This window comes from Eleutherodactylus coqui, chromosome 12 (genome assembly GCF_035609145.1).
Source record: "Eleutherodactylus coqui strain aEleCoq1 chromosome 12, aEleCoq1.hap1, whole genome shotgun sequence".
NCBI lineage: Eukaryota > Metazoa > Chordata > Amphibia > Anura > Eleutherodactylidae > Eleutherodactylus > Eleutherodactylus coqui.
Window position 1 is genome coordinate 17,575,054 of NC_089848.1, and position 14,250 is coordinate 17,589,303.

The 14,250-nt window shown below is 44.8% G+C and overlaps 1 protein-coding gene across 2 annotated transcripts in view; it reads right to left on the reverse strand.

The window, feature by feature from the left end:
- ELMO1 (engulfment and cell motility 1) overlaps positions 1 to 14,250 on the reverse strand; it is a 463,885-nt gene that overhangs the window by 263,539 nt on the left and 186,096 nt on the right. The gene's annotated exons all lie outside the window — the stretch shown is intronic.

Consider the following 14,250-nt stretch of genomic DNA (forward strand, 5'->3'; position numbering starts at 1 on the left):
GAGTTATGCTATGTTAAGTGACACGTCAGATTTTCAAAATTTGGCTCCGTCACAAAGGCGCAAACAGACTTCGTCACCAAGGGGTTAATATGAGGTCCCCACGAGGGTAAAGGAATCCCCTGCCATAGCTGTCACAGCTGTGTCAGGGGGGCGCAATGTTCTCCCTCTATTTTCAATGGGGCTAGCGCTGCTGCCGGCCCCAGTAAAAACACTGGGCGATATCGCCCATTTTGTTTTGCGAAGCGAGATTACATTGAAAACATTGCAAATGAGAATGAAACCATTGAAAATCATTGGTTTCACTTACATGCATTTTCACTCTCGCATCACAAGGCTATTGTATAGCAAGTGGTGTCCACCCTAAAGACTTTCTTTACAGTTGAACACTGTTTTGCCTGTTTTAGGCATTCGAGAGCAAAAACCTTACATGTAAAATATACGTAAAACACACAGCTTCGCATTTCCGAGTGTTTTCTACTGACGTGAAAAAAAATAAATAAATAAAGTTGAGTCGAGCATACTTTTTTGTGGAAGAGGAAAGTATGGTATGCTACACATTTCTATCCCCCAAGAAAAAAAAACAAACATAAGGAAGATTAAATGTAGTGAACAGTAGGCGCTACTGAACTGCATTTTACTAACAATAATCTACGGGTATGACAGGTTATATGCTTCAATACCCTCTTGAAATAAAATGTATATGCTTGACAGATGACTAAAACATTGTGTGAAAAGCCACTAACAGAAATACACAGAATGGTATACAGCAAAGATCTGATAATAAGGGTCGCCTGCAGACGGCTGGGTCGGATCCCACTGCGAGAATTCTCGCAGCGGGACCCGACCCGAGCCCCTGCAGGGACCAGTGCGGCGCTCACCTCTCTTGCGGCTCTGTCTCTGTGATGCGCCGGCTGCCGGCCAGCCGGCGCATGAGCAGAGCGGAGCCGGCAGCCCGGGAGTGAAATTTCTGTGCGGGCCTCTGCAAGACACGCACAGAAATAAAGCATGCCGCTACTATTTGTTTTCCACGTCCATTTTCAGGTATTGTAATGCAATCCTATGCAGGCGGGTAGGGGCGGACATTCTGCAGGAAATCCCGCCACAGAATTTCCACCCGTGTGCAGGGGGCCTAGGGCGTGAGCCTTTGATCAATATACACAAATATTGTCAATTTAGCTTCTCCATAGTTTTTTTATTCAGTAGTGCTGGGGAGATTGCTATTATTGTGTAACAGGACTATGCATGAAAAGTTTGTTATCGGATGTCTCCTACTTCCTCTTCGGTGGCTTTGGATAAAAAGACATCTAGAGATCGCACTTCCTCCTCAGTGCTTCAGAAATAGCTGTAGCAGGGCCCATTTTCTGGTTTGGCTGCACCCACCATATATTACTCTTGTCACACTCTACCTTCAGGATATCCAACCACTGGAGAAGTTCTACTCCTTTTTTCTATCTCACTAACAGAAAAACAGGACCTTTTACCCGTAGTAACCAATCACAGTGCAGTTGTCAATTCCTAAGTTGGCTTGGTTAAAATAAGGGTGTATTGCGATTGCTTATGTGCCACAAGGAAATTTTTTTCTATATGACTGTACTGATAAAAAAAAATGACAAATACACTCTTCACAAAAAAAAATCAAGCACGTAGAAGCTGTTGTTTTGCTGCAAAACTTGGCATGCAGTTCCATCTCAGGCAGATATGTAAATGATGAGAGTTGTGGTGTGATTAGATGAATGGTCTTGCCACCTGAGGCCCTAAAAGAAGGCTCCCAGAGATGACCTGTGTATACAGGACCTTTTTTCAGCTTGTGTGGAGCTTGTTGACCACTAGACACCTCTATACCGCATAGAAGAGATTTTGCCCCGTTACCAAAGTCTGAGAGGGATGCATCATTGGGATGTGAGAAGCTGGATTGTCAGATCGACAAAATTGCCCCCCACTGGGCCGCTCTGACCAGACTGTTAGGAGGTGTTGAGATCAGTGGATACATCAGGGCACACACACAAGCTGACCGGGCTCAGGACACCCAAAACAGACCAACAGTAGAGACTATCGTCTGAACATCCAACAAGCATGACTAGCTCCAACTGTTTCAATGTCCGCCATCCAGAGAAAGGAGGCGCCATCATTACAGGCCCTGTTTCTGTCAGAACCATTTCCAGGCACTTGGCTGAAGGACATTTGGTCTCACAGCACCAATTCCAATGTACTGCCTTTGACACCCACTGTCGTTTCCATTTGCAATGGTGTCATGAATGATGAAACTGGACTGCTATGGAGTGGAGCAGCGTTGTCTTAAGCAATGAATCCAGGTTTTAGTTTGGGCACTGATGATTGCTATGTTCATGTCTGGAGATCTTGGGGTGAGCGCCTCAATCCTGCCTTTGCTGTAGAGTGGCACACTGCCCCCTAATGGTATGATGATCTGGGGAGCCAACGCATACAACAGATGGTCACCCCTAGTGGTACGAGGGACAGTTCAGCGGTATGTTCAGGACATCCTACCACCTGCACGGTCACCAGATTTATTGCCAATAGAACATGTATGGGACCATCTGGGATGCCATCTTCCACAGCACAGTGAGTTTGCACGATCTACAGGCTCAGTTACAAAGAATGTGGATAGGTATGCCACATACCATACAGAACGTGTATGCCTCCATTCCCGCCCATATCACATCTTGTATCCAAGCTAGAGGCGGTGCGGTACAAGAAAATACTAGAGCCTCCATGCCTGTCAGTATCACATTTTGTATCCAAGCTTGAGGCGGCACAACAGGGTACAAGAGCCTCTATGCCTGCCTGTATCACGTCTTGTATCCAAGCTAGAGGCGGTACAACAGGGTACTAGAGCCTCTATGCCTGCCTGTATCACGTCTTGTATCCAAGCTAGAGGCGGTACAACAGGGTACTAGAGCCTCCCTTCATGAAGTCAGTTTTCTAAAATAAAATCACAGAGAAAGTTTAATTAAATTCTGACCACTCCTTCTAGGTGGTGGATTTTTTTTTTGTACAATAAGTGCATGAACTGAACATTATCGATGGACACTAGAGTATGATTGATAATTTGGGGAGGCATTTGGAAAAGTGACAACTGTAATAGTCACTCACATATATCACTCACTCTATGTAAAAGGACAACATAAAACACACACCCATATTTTAAAAGTTATCTTCAAATCCAATATCCAATCAATCCAAACAAATAGAAGAATTGTTGGGTACATCAATACTACATCAAACTTCTGATAACTTTAGAATTAGAATAGATCAAATACTGACATATAAAGGATGTATACTGTATTACATCCTAAAATGGCAAAAATAAAATCTATATTGCAATACTGTAATGATAGAGATTACATCTTTTATATAAGTGCAATAAATAGTGTGACAAGTAATAATGAATGAGTGATACACCAAACTAGAAATATCCTTGAGTTGGCCAAAGAGAAGAATGAGCCTTAAGAATCCCTTTCTCTGGTGGGTTCACCGTACCTTAGTCAGTTAAAGGGGTTGTCCCGCGGCAGCAAGTGGGTCTATACACTTCTGTATGGCCATATTAATGCACTTTGTAATGTACATTGTGCATTAATTATGAGCCATACAGAAGTTATAAGAAGTTTTTCACTTACCTGCTCCGTTGCTAGCGTCCTCGTTTCCATGGAGCCCGTCTAATTTTCGGCGTCTAATGGCCAAATTAGACGCGCTTGCGCAGTCCGGGTCTTCTTCTTTCCTCAATGGGGCCGCTCGTGCTGGATGCCGGCTCCGTATAGCTCTGCCCCGTCACGTGCCGATTCCAGCCAATCAGGAGGCTGGAATCGGCAATGGACCGCACAGAAGCCCTGCGGTCCACCGAGAGAGAAGATCCCGGCGGCCATCTTCAGCAGGTAAGTAAGAAGTCACCGGAGCGCGGGGATTCAGGTAAGCACTCTCCGGTGTTCTTTTTTAACCCCTGCATCGGGTTTGTCTCGCGCCGAACGGGGGGGGGGGGGGGGGGGGGGTTGAAAAAAAAAACAAACCCGTTTCGGCGCGGGACAACCCCTTTAACGCTCATATGCAACTTCAGTCATAGCAGCAGGTTGCTATCTTTGCTGTTCATATAACTTTTTTGAAAAAGAGCAATTCACATTTCCATAGTTCTATCTTTCAATTTATGATTGAGAACATGCTTATTTACAGCTGAACACGTACAGCGCCTCTCATCTAACATAGAGCTTCTACTTTGGTCTTTATGAAGCATTTATAATGAGATCTCAACAAATATGTTAAGGATAGTGCTCAAATTAATAAAAGTTTTTCAGTAAGGCCAGTTATTGTTTTGTTATAACTACTGTGCTTCCAGCTTAATGGGTGGAGTCTCCCTGCATGCTTCACTTCCAGGCCCCTATTTCACTTACTTACGTCACTAGTTCTGGGTGGCCAGGATGCATGTCTTAAATTTTTTGCACAGTGCCCCAAATCTATTGGTGAGCATCACAATTACCTGTAATTGCATCCTCAAGACCCAAATGCAGCCCAGTACTGCGGCAGGGCATAGACGCCTATTGCTCCCTGCACCACTGCTCACCCTCATAAGCCACAGACCACTATAAGCCTGTAGCCAATTGGAAAGCAGAATTATGGCTCAGGCAACATGAAATCACCTCACCCATTGACACTTGGCCACAGGCAATTCAGTCAACAGATCAGAGTAGGCTTGCGTTTTGCACCACAATGCACTACAGAAGGCCAGATGGAAGGGAAGGTATTTTTTTTAGTTTGTGATACACTCAATTTTGGGAGCATTATGGGGCAGCCAAAATACTAAAGTGGTCAACCCTGGGGAGCGTCATTATTATAGGTGCACTATAAGTAAGCACAATTGCTAATGGCAACACTCTGCGGACCTACAGTGGTGCTTGAAAGCTGGTGAGCCATTGAGAATTTTCCATATTTCTGCTTATATTTGACTTAAAACTACAGCAGATATTCACAAAAATCAAATCAAACAAAAGAGTCAAAAATCTTAGACTTTGTCATCTATTTGTTGAGGAAAATGATCCAATATCACTTGACTGGGTGGTAAAAATACGTGAAGCTTTGCTTTCCGTATCAAGTGCAACTCTTGTGAGGGATGGTGCAGGGGCAGACCACGAGGTTGATTTATTCACCAGCTCTTGCACTTGCAAAGATGGAGTCCAAATCATACCCAGACACGGTTATACATGCCCCAAAACACTTCGCTGCCACCACTGACCATTTTATTGCCAGGTAGGTCAACCACCTAAGTTCTGCTCGAAAGAGACCCTTTTTGGCTCTCCAGCAGATTTGTCACAATTAGGCTGCCGGTCTACAGGCGTTGCGCCCAGGAGCAGGAGTCGGCAGACGGATCTCCGCTGTCAGCCTATCTGACAGATAGGCTGACCGCGGAGAATCGCGGCAATTCGCAGCATGCTGCGAATTGCCAGCTGCGAGCGGAGAATCGCAATGATATCGAATAGCAACGCTATAGAAAGTGTGCACGGCTGGATTATAGCTGTGGGGAACACAATTCAATAACACCCGTGGACAGATAGCCTTACTATACTTTTTGGAGAAGAGTGGCTTTCTCCTTGCAATCCTGCCATGCACACCATTGTTGTTCAGAGTCTTCCTGATGGTTGACACATGAACATTCCCTAATGTGAGAAAGGCCTTTAGTTGCTTAAGTTACCTTGGGTTCCTTTGTAACCTTGTGGATGTCTTGCTTTTGACGGGATTTTTGTTGGTCTTCTACTACTGGGGAGGGTAATAATAGTCATGAATTTCCTCCATCTGTACGCAATCTGTCTAACTGAAGATTGGTAGAGTCTAAGCTCTTTAGAGATGGTTTTGTAACCTTTCCCAGCCTGATGATTATCAAAAACTCCTCTTCTGAGATCCTCCGAAATCTCTTTTGTTTGTGCCATAATACACATCCACAACCATGCTATGAAGATCAGACTTTGAAAGATCCCTTTAAATAAAACAGGCCAACTCACACCTGATTATTATCCCATTGATTAAAAACACCTAATTTCACTTTCAAATTATCTGCTAATTCTAAAGCTTCATATACTTTTACCACTCACAGACATGTGATACTGGATCATTTTCCTAGATAAATAAATGACCAAGTCTAACATTTTTTTAAAATTATTTGCTTGATTTGGTTCTCTTTATCTACTGTACTCTTAGGATGTGGATTTAGGTCAAATGTAAAGAGAAATATGAAAAATTCTGAAGGGTTCACAAACTTTCAAGCACGAGTGTATTACTATGCAGAAGGCACTCTGGCTGGCACAGTTGGCACTATAACACTGTTGGTGACACTTTGACACAAATATTTTGCTTCACACTATTCTTAGAGGCATTGCTGGACATAATTACTATCAAGGTTACGATCTACTTGCTAAAATTATTTTTGAGCCACTTAGCTGTTATTAATACTGTCAGAGGCACTAAAAGCTTGACAAGTTTTAGGGATACTGTGGCAATATTACTCTCATGGGCACTATTTGAGGTTCACACTTACTTTTGAGGACATTGTGTGTGACTCCAATTACAGTAGATGTCATATTCAAACCTCTGAGTGCCACAACAGCTCATAGGAAAACCAAAATCACATTATGGGGGTGACAAAGGGAACCCCCACCCTTTGTCAGCCTTTTACATGCCGCAGTCGCACTGACCACGATGTGTAAAGGGTTAAACACAGGGATTGAAGGTTACTTTGTTCCCCACTGTTAAAGCAAATGCCTGGCTGTCATCTGATAGCTGAGCACCCACTACCCCTGGCACAGGAGACCTGCGCCAGGCTTCTAATGCAGGACTATCAAAAGACTGTGCTGCAGAAGAAAGCCCAAAAGACGTCTTGGCGGTCATTACAGGGGTTAAAGATGAAACAACCTGCCCTCAACCAAAATTATCAAGACATTTTTTTCATTTCCTCTCCTATTTTAATGTATTTGCTAAGACTTTCATACATGAATGCACCAACACCGATAACTGCAGTAGAGAACACGAACTTACATTCAGGTCCATACACGTTATCTATATTTGTGGCCGTTTTAACGGTTTTTCACAACGCTCTTTTGAGAGGTATTCAAATAAATATTTTAATTAGGAATTATTTTTAAAAAAAGAATCGAAAGGATTGCCCATTTTTCCATGAATATATGAAAAGGAGTCTGTAGACAAATGTATCCCATGACCTATCATCACAGTTTAAGCTAGGAGCTACACCATTCTGCCTGCTAGGGGGACAGTTTAATTATCATTGCCTTCTATATTCCCCTAAATAAACTACAGACCATAAGGGGAAGGATTATCTCCCTTATTATAACTGTGTGGCAAAAGCTGTGTGATCATCATTAGCTCCCACACACTTGCGTTTTGTTAACGCTGCGTTTTTTTAACGTGAATGTCAATGGCACTTTCTAATGTTAAAAATGCATTGCAAGTTTGTGCTTTGCGATTTTTGTGCTTTGCGATTTTTGTGCGATGCGTTTTTAACATTAGAACGTCCCATTGACAATCACGTTAAAAAAAACGCTAGGGTGTGGGAATCCTAACTGTGATAGAAGTGGATGTGTTCCCCTCTAGGCAGTTTCTGTGGCAAGACTCATGCAACGTATAAGGGCTCACTCGCATGGGCGTATGTCATAAGGATAATACGCGGTACTAAAAGCCCATTGAATTCTATTGTACCATACACACCTGATTTTTTTTTCACGTGCACTCTATGGCGTAACCCCCTTCCCCCCCCATTGGTGTGTATTATGCGGATAATACAGACTAATATAGACAAGGGGAATTTCACATACATATCAGCGCTGCGGAATAAGTTGGTGCTATACAAACAAAGATTATTAGTATTCTATCAAACACCCATGTTACATACATACTAGCTGTACTGCATATATTACGCACATAAAAAACACATCTATTACACGGACAACATACGCCTGTGTGAGTGAGCCCTAACTCAGACTTAAATTGACTGGTTTCAGACAGTAAGGGCTCCTGTCCATGGGCGAAAGTGCATTGCATTACTCGCAGCGATTATCCGGCCGCGAGTAACGCAGTGCGCGCTTTCCATAGCGTTGCTATGGAAAGCACAGCCCCTTGTCCATGAGCGGAGAATTATAGTGATTCTCCACTCGCGGGACTCAAATCGCAGCATGCCACGATTCTCCGAGGTGAGCCTATCTGACAGATAGGTTCATCGCAGAGAACTGAAGTTCTCTTCCCCGCTCTCCGGCGGTGGAATATCACTAGCGTTATTCTGCCTCACCCGTGGACAGGGGGCCTAAAACCCCAAGAAGGTCTGAGCTAGTCAGAACAGAGATCAATGACCATCTGAGGAGAAACGGGCCAAGAGAGACATGCATATCTATATTTCTCTCCCTGTAAATACTCCAAGAGTTGTGCTAAAATACAACAATTCATGTTGGAAAGTGACAGACAGTGATTAAAATATCAGATATGAATTTCAGAAAGCAACCTGAGTTTTTGGAATATATATTCCTACAACCATCAATGCAATTTGAAACCTTTAGTAAAAAATGTTTTTTAACCCAATCATATATTTGAGCAATGTAAGAAAAAAGTTGTATATAACACGTGTGTTTGCTGCCCCCTAGTGTTGTGAAGAAAAGACATTTCATCTCCCCAGGGTTACGGCTATACGTTACAGTAAAGCTCCAGTCTATAGCTACTTTACTTGTTATATGAGGGAACTGGATTGCAAGAGACTCCCTTGATAATGTTATATTTCCAGAATCCTTCCTTTTACAAGACTTTTACAAATAATAATATTACATTACTGAAATCTGTAAACATCTACATGTATTAGTAGGGAAGCACCAGTAAGGCCGCCTTCATACGTGCGTATGTGTATTTGTACACCTATAAGCGTAGTGTTTTCTGAATCATAGAATGGTAGAGTTGGAAGGGACCTCCAGGGTCATCTGGTCCAACCCCCAGCTCAGTGCAGTATTCACTAAATCATCCCAGACAGATATTAGTCATACCTTTGTTTGAACACTTCCATTGAAGGAGAACTCACCACCTCCTGTGGTAACCTGTTCCACTCATTGACCACCCTCACTGTCAGAAAGTTTTTTTCTAATATCTAATCTGTGTCTCCTCCCTTTCAGTTTCATCCCATTGCTTCTAGTTTTTCCTTGGGCAAATGAGAATAGGGCTGATCCCTCTGCACTGTGACAGGCCTTCAGATATTTGTAGACAGCTATTAAGTCTCCTCTCAGCCTTCTCTTCTGCTAAACATTCCCAGATCCTTTAACCGATCCTCATAGGACATGATTTGCAGACCGCTCACCATCTTGGTAACTCTTCTCTGAACTTGCTCCAGTTTGTCTATGTCTTTTTTAAAATGTGGTGCCCAGAACTGGACACAGTACTCCAGATGAGGTGTGACTAAGGAAGAGTAGAGGGGGGTAATGACCTCACGTGATCTGGACTCTATGCTTCTCTTAATACATTACTGTGAAGGAACAATGCTTTTTTGCGTGTATATTTTACTGTATTTTTGCACCTACAATACCGTTCATTTGTGCGTGGCAAAGAAAGGCACAAATTGAAATGGCTAATCAGTTCCAATTATGCAGTGTTTCCCGCATCTCCTTGTGTATCGTGCATGCATTAACTTCTATAAGGGCCTTTGGTGCGCAAATACGCAGGAAGATAGAGCATATTCTATTTCCTTTTATGTGACTGAATTGTGTGCGTAAAATACAGAAATGTGAATGAACCCATTAAAATTATTAGCTTTGATTCTGTGTGTATTGCACATATAAATCTACCTGTGTTGAGGACGGCCATCGGATGGTTCACAGGTTGTGCTGTTTTTTTTCATGTAGTCAGAAAACAGAATTCCAGTTACTGGGGTCTGACCCTTAGGTCGCTTTCACACAGCCAAGAAAATTGCGAAAGATGTACATTGTGAGACGCACAAATCTCGCACGAATATGAACCCTATTCTTTTTATTCTAAGGACCGCGGTTGAGGACAGCTACTTTCCTCAAGTTATGCCCATGTGAAATCCACCTAAAGTGAAGGCAATAAAGTAAATTAAAAGTACATTTCAGGTCACGGAGATGTTTTGGCCTTTAATACTACAAATGAGAAGTGCTCTCTTATTACCTGTGTGTGTATAACAAATGGAGGGTTACATAAATGCACAATACAGTATACAAAACAGCAAGCTGGTGCAGGCAGGTGTTCCTCCTTCGCGACACGGTCTTATGGATTCATATATTTTGTGACTCTTTGCGGTTTTCTGTTGTGCTTGCTGCCTTATCACATCTCTCCTGCCCTGTGAGCCTTCTGTTCATATTCTCCTTTTGCATTGTTCAATGTATTCTTCAGGTCGTCAGTATATTTTTGAAGCTATTTGTCACTTCTATCTCATCTCCTACTATGTGACATTTTTTAGGGACCTGCATCATTTCTATACCAACCCACCTTCATCTCTGATTTGACAGTGTCTGTATTCTGTCAGCCCTTATTTTAGGGGGGGGGGGGTTCAGATGTTTCTGTATTAGCCTGTGTATGGCTTAGAATTGTTTTAACTCTAGTCTGTACATCTGAATCTTTTTGTATCTATTTGTATATTAATAAAGTTTTGAGCTATTTTATATATTGGGTGTGAACTTCTCATATATGCGTTCTCTTCCCTCTAGTTCACCAAGCAGACACTGCATGAGAAAAACTTTACCACCTTACAGTCGCTGTATAGAGGCCGCTGCACAGTAATGTGGTTGGATATGATGAAGTATGCAAGCACATTGGGATGCTTGAGGAGGAAGAAGATGCAGGAAATTATATTATGTCTGGATGACAAGCGATTAGTTTAAATGGGTTGCCTGAACTAGTTAGTGTGGATTGACTAAAGGATACTCCAACAATTGCTGTAGAGTGCTGTAGAAGTTAGTACTGCATGAGCTTGTTGTCTAGTTGCAGCTGGCTTCTCTCATACTTACAATCGGTGTTCTGGCTAACAGTCAACAGAGATCAATGGCCGCATTGAAAGCATGCACCGAATTCACTGCTGCTAAGTCTTGTAGCATGCAGAAGACGGATGCAGTCACATTGGTGCAGCAGATAGTATACCCAAAAAGCAACAGCAGAGGGGGGTCACAATTCCGGTTTGGAGCCGCTTATTGTGACCAGTGTGGCCGGGTAGTGTAGTCAGGAAACTAGAGGTCGGTACACAGGTATATCTGCAGTATGGAGGAGCAGGCAGGTGGTGAAGCCTGACTACAGGCTGGGAAACAGAATAATCAAACAAGGATGGGAGGTGCTAGGCCAGGTTATATAGGGTGTTCAATCAAGGGACAGAGTGGGGTCAATAACAGTAGCAGGAACAAGGAATAGGGATAGAGACAAGGTTTAGCAGGGGAGCTTATCAGAAACCTGGATAGCTCAAAAGGTAGAGCTGCAGCATGGAGCACAGGAGCTCCTGGGTTTGAGCCCTGACAAGAGGGGTTCTAGTTTTTTTTTTCTCGAGTTCAATATATAAACAGTATTGTGATAAGCTCCTAACCCCTTACAGTAGCGGTGGCTGCAAGGAGCCACAATTATATCTATTATGTACCTATGCAGTGGATTTGGACCTTTGCATGATGCCAGAAGAACTAAAGCTAAGACAAGGATAGATCAAGAAATTAATCAGCACAATACTGTGGAGCAATTTAGAGTAGAAAAGAAAATGGTGTTCGAGAGAAGACAATCACTACAATCATTGGTTCAAGTTCAAGTACGGGAGGAGAGAGAATTGATGGAGTGATTGTCCATTCTGGGGTTGAGCAAGCTGGAGCAAAAGAACGCTGACAACTGCCTAGACCAGCGTCTCTCCACTCCAGTCCTCAAGCACCCCAACATGTCATGGTTAAAAGAATACCCTATACGGAGAACACCTCAGGAAGACAGAAAATCCTGAAAACATGACGTACTGGAAGTGCTTGAGCTGAGAAATAGAAATATGGGATGCTGGAAAAATTCTGAAGATTTCTAAAAACTGTGACAATTAAGAATTGGTTCTCCAGATGTATTATCTCCGGCAGTGTGCCAATAAGACATCAAGAGCGGTTTACAGCCAGTGCTGAAGCTAAAGAAAGAACCAGACAAGCCTCAGAGAGCTCTGCGGGAGACACGTCTACAGTACAGACCGGGGCCACTGCCCAATTTCTGCTGACTATCAGTCTTTCACAGCCTCACCATCACTCAAGCTGTCCCATCAGCCATTGTACTGGGATGCTCAGGTTGAGCCGAGTCTGAGAGAAGGCGCCGCTTAAGTCTCACGGACAAGCGGAAAGTCACACGATGGCACAGACAAATGTCACAATATACAGAATGGCAAGGGCTTTCGTCCCACGGACATTTCACAATGCTTTACGTAAGGCTCAAATCGAAGCCTTGCAGACTGACTGCTGGTGAGAATTGCTGGAATTACTGACTGGACAGCCACATAAATAACAGCGCTGCTATTTCTGTCACTGCAGTAACTTGTATTACTATACATCATCTCCGTCTAACACAAAGGAACTCTTTTTTTAAAAATTTACAATAAAAATGACCTGTGAAGGCATGTAAAGCATACACCATTATAAACCTTAGGCTATAGTACAATACTGGCTAAATTACTATTTACTGCAAAATATCAGTATGCCTGGCGGTGTGATGCAATATAACATCTATTATACTGCATAGAAATAATTCCAATTAGAACTAATGCATACAATAACAAGAATGCCTAATCAAGTATTACTGTAGTACATATTGGGGGAGTGCAGTATCAGAATGGCCTGCAGAGGGTGCTAGATAGGCATTCTGATACCGCTGGGGCCGCTGTGGAGGATGTCAATGTTACCGTTGGGGCCGCTGTGGAGGGTGTCACTATTACCGCTGGGGCCGCTGTGGAGGATGTCACTATTACCGCTGGGGCCGCTGTGGAGGATGTCACTGTTACCGTTGGGGCCGCTGTGGAGGATGTCACTGTTACCGCTGGGGCCGCTGTGGAGGGTGTCACTATTACCGCTGGGGCCGCTGTGGAGGATGTCACTATTACCGCTGGGGCCGCTGTGGAGGATGTCACTGTTACCGCTGGGGCCGCTGTGGAGGGTGTCACTATTACCGCTGGGGCCGCTGTGGAGGGTGTCACTATTACCGCTGGGGCCGCTGTGGAGGGTGTCACTATTACCGCTGGGGCCGCTGTGGAGGGTGTCACTATTACCGCTGGGGCCGCTGTGGAGGGTGTCACTATTACCGCTGGGGCCGCTGTGGAGGGTGTCACTATTACCGCTGGGGCCGCTGTGGAGGGTGTCACTATTACCGCTGGGGCCGCTGTGGAGGGTGTCACTATTACCGCTGGGGCCGCTGTGGAGGGTGTCACTATTACCGCTGGGGCCGCTGTGGAGGGTGTCACTATTACCGCTGGGGCCGCTGTGGAGGGTGTCACTATTACCGCTGGGGCCGCTGTGGAGGGTGTCACTATTACCGCTGGGGCCGCTGTGGAGGGTGTCACTATTACCGCTGGGGCTGCTGTGGAGGATGTCACGGTTACCGCTGGGGCCACTGTGGAGGGTGTCACTGTTACCGCTGGGGCCACTGTGGAGGGTGTCACTATTACCGCTGGGGCCGCTGTGGAGGGTGTCACTATTACCGCTGGGGCCGCTGTGGAGGGTGTCACTATTACCGCTGGGGCCGCTGTGGAGGGTGTCACTATTACCGCTGGGGCCGCTGTGGAGGGTGTCACTATTACCGCTGGGGCCGCTGTGGAGGGTGTCACTATTACCGCTGGGGCCGCTGTGGAGGGTGTCACTATTACCGCTGGGGCCGCTGTGGAGGGTGTCACTATTACCGTTGGGGCCGCTGTGGAGGATGTCACTGTTACCGCTGGGGCCACTGTGGAGGGTGTCACTATTACCGCTGGGGCCGCTGTGGAGGGTGTCACTATTACCGCTGGGGCCGCTGTGGAGGGTGTCACTATTACCGCTGGGGCCGCTGTGGAGGGTGTCACTATTACCGCTGGGGCCGCTGTGGAGGATGTCACTGTTACCGCTGGGGCCGCTGTGGAGGATGTCACTGTTACCGTTGGGGCCGCTGTGGAGGATGTCACTATTACCGCTGGGGCCGTTGTGGAGGATGTCACTATTACCGCTGGGGTCACTGTGGAGGATGTCACTATTACCGCTGGGGTCACTGTGGGGGCTGTCACTATTACCG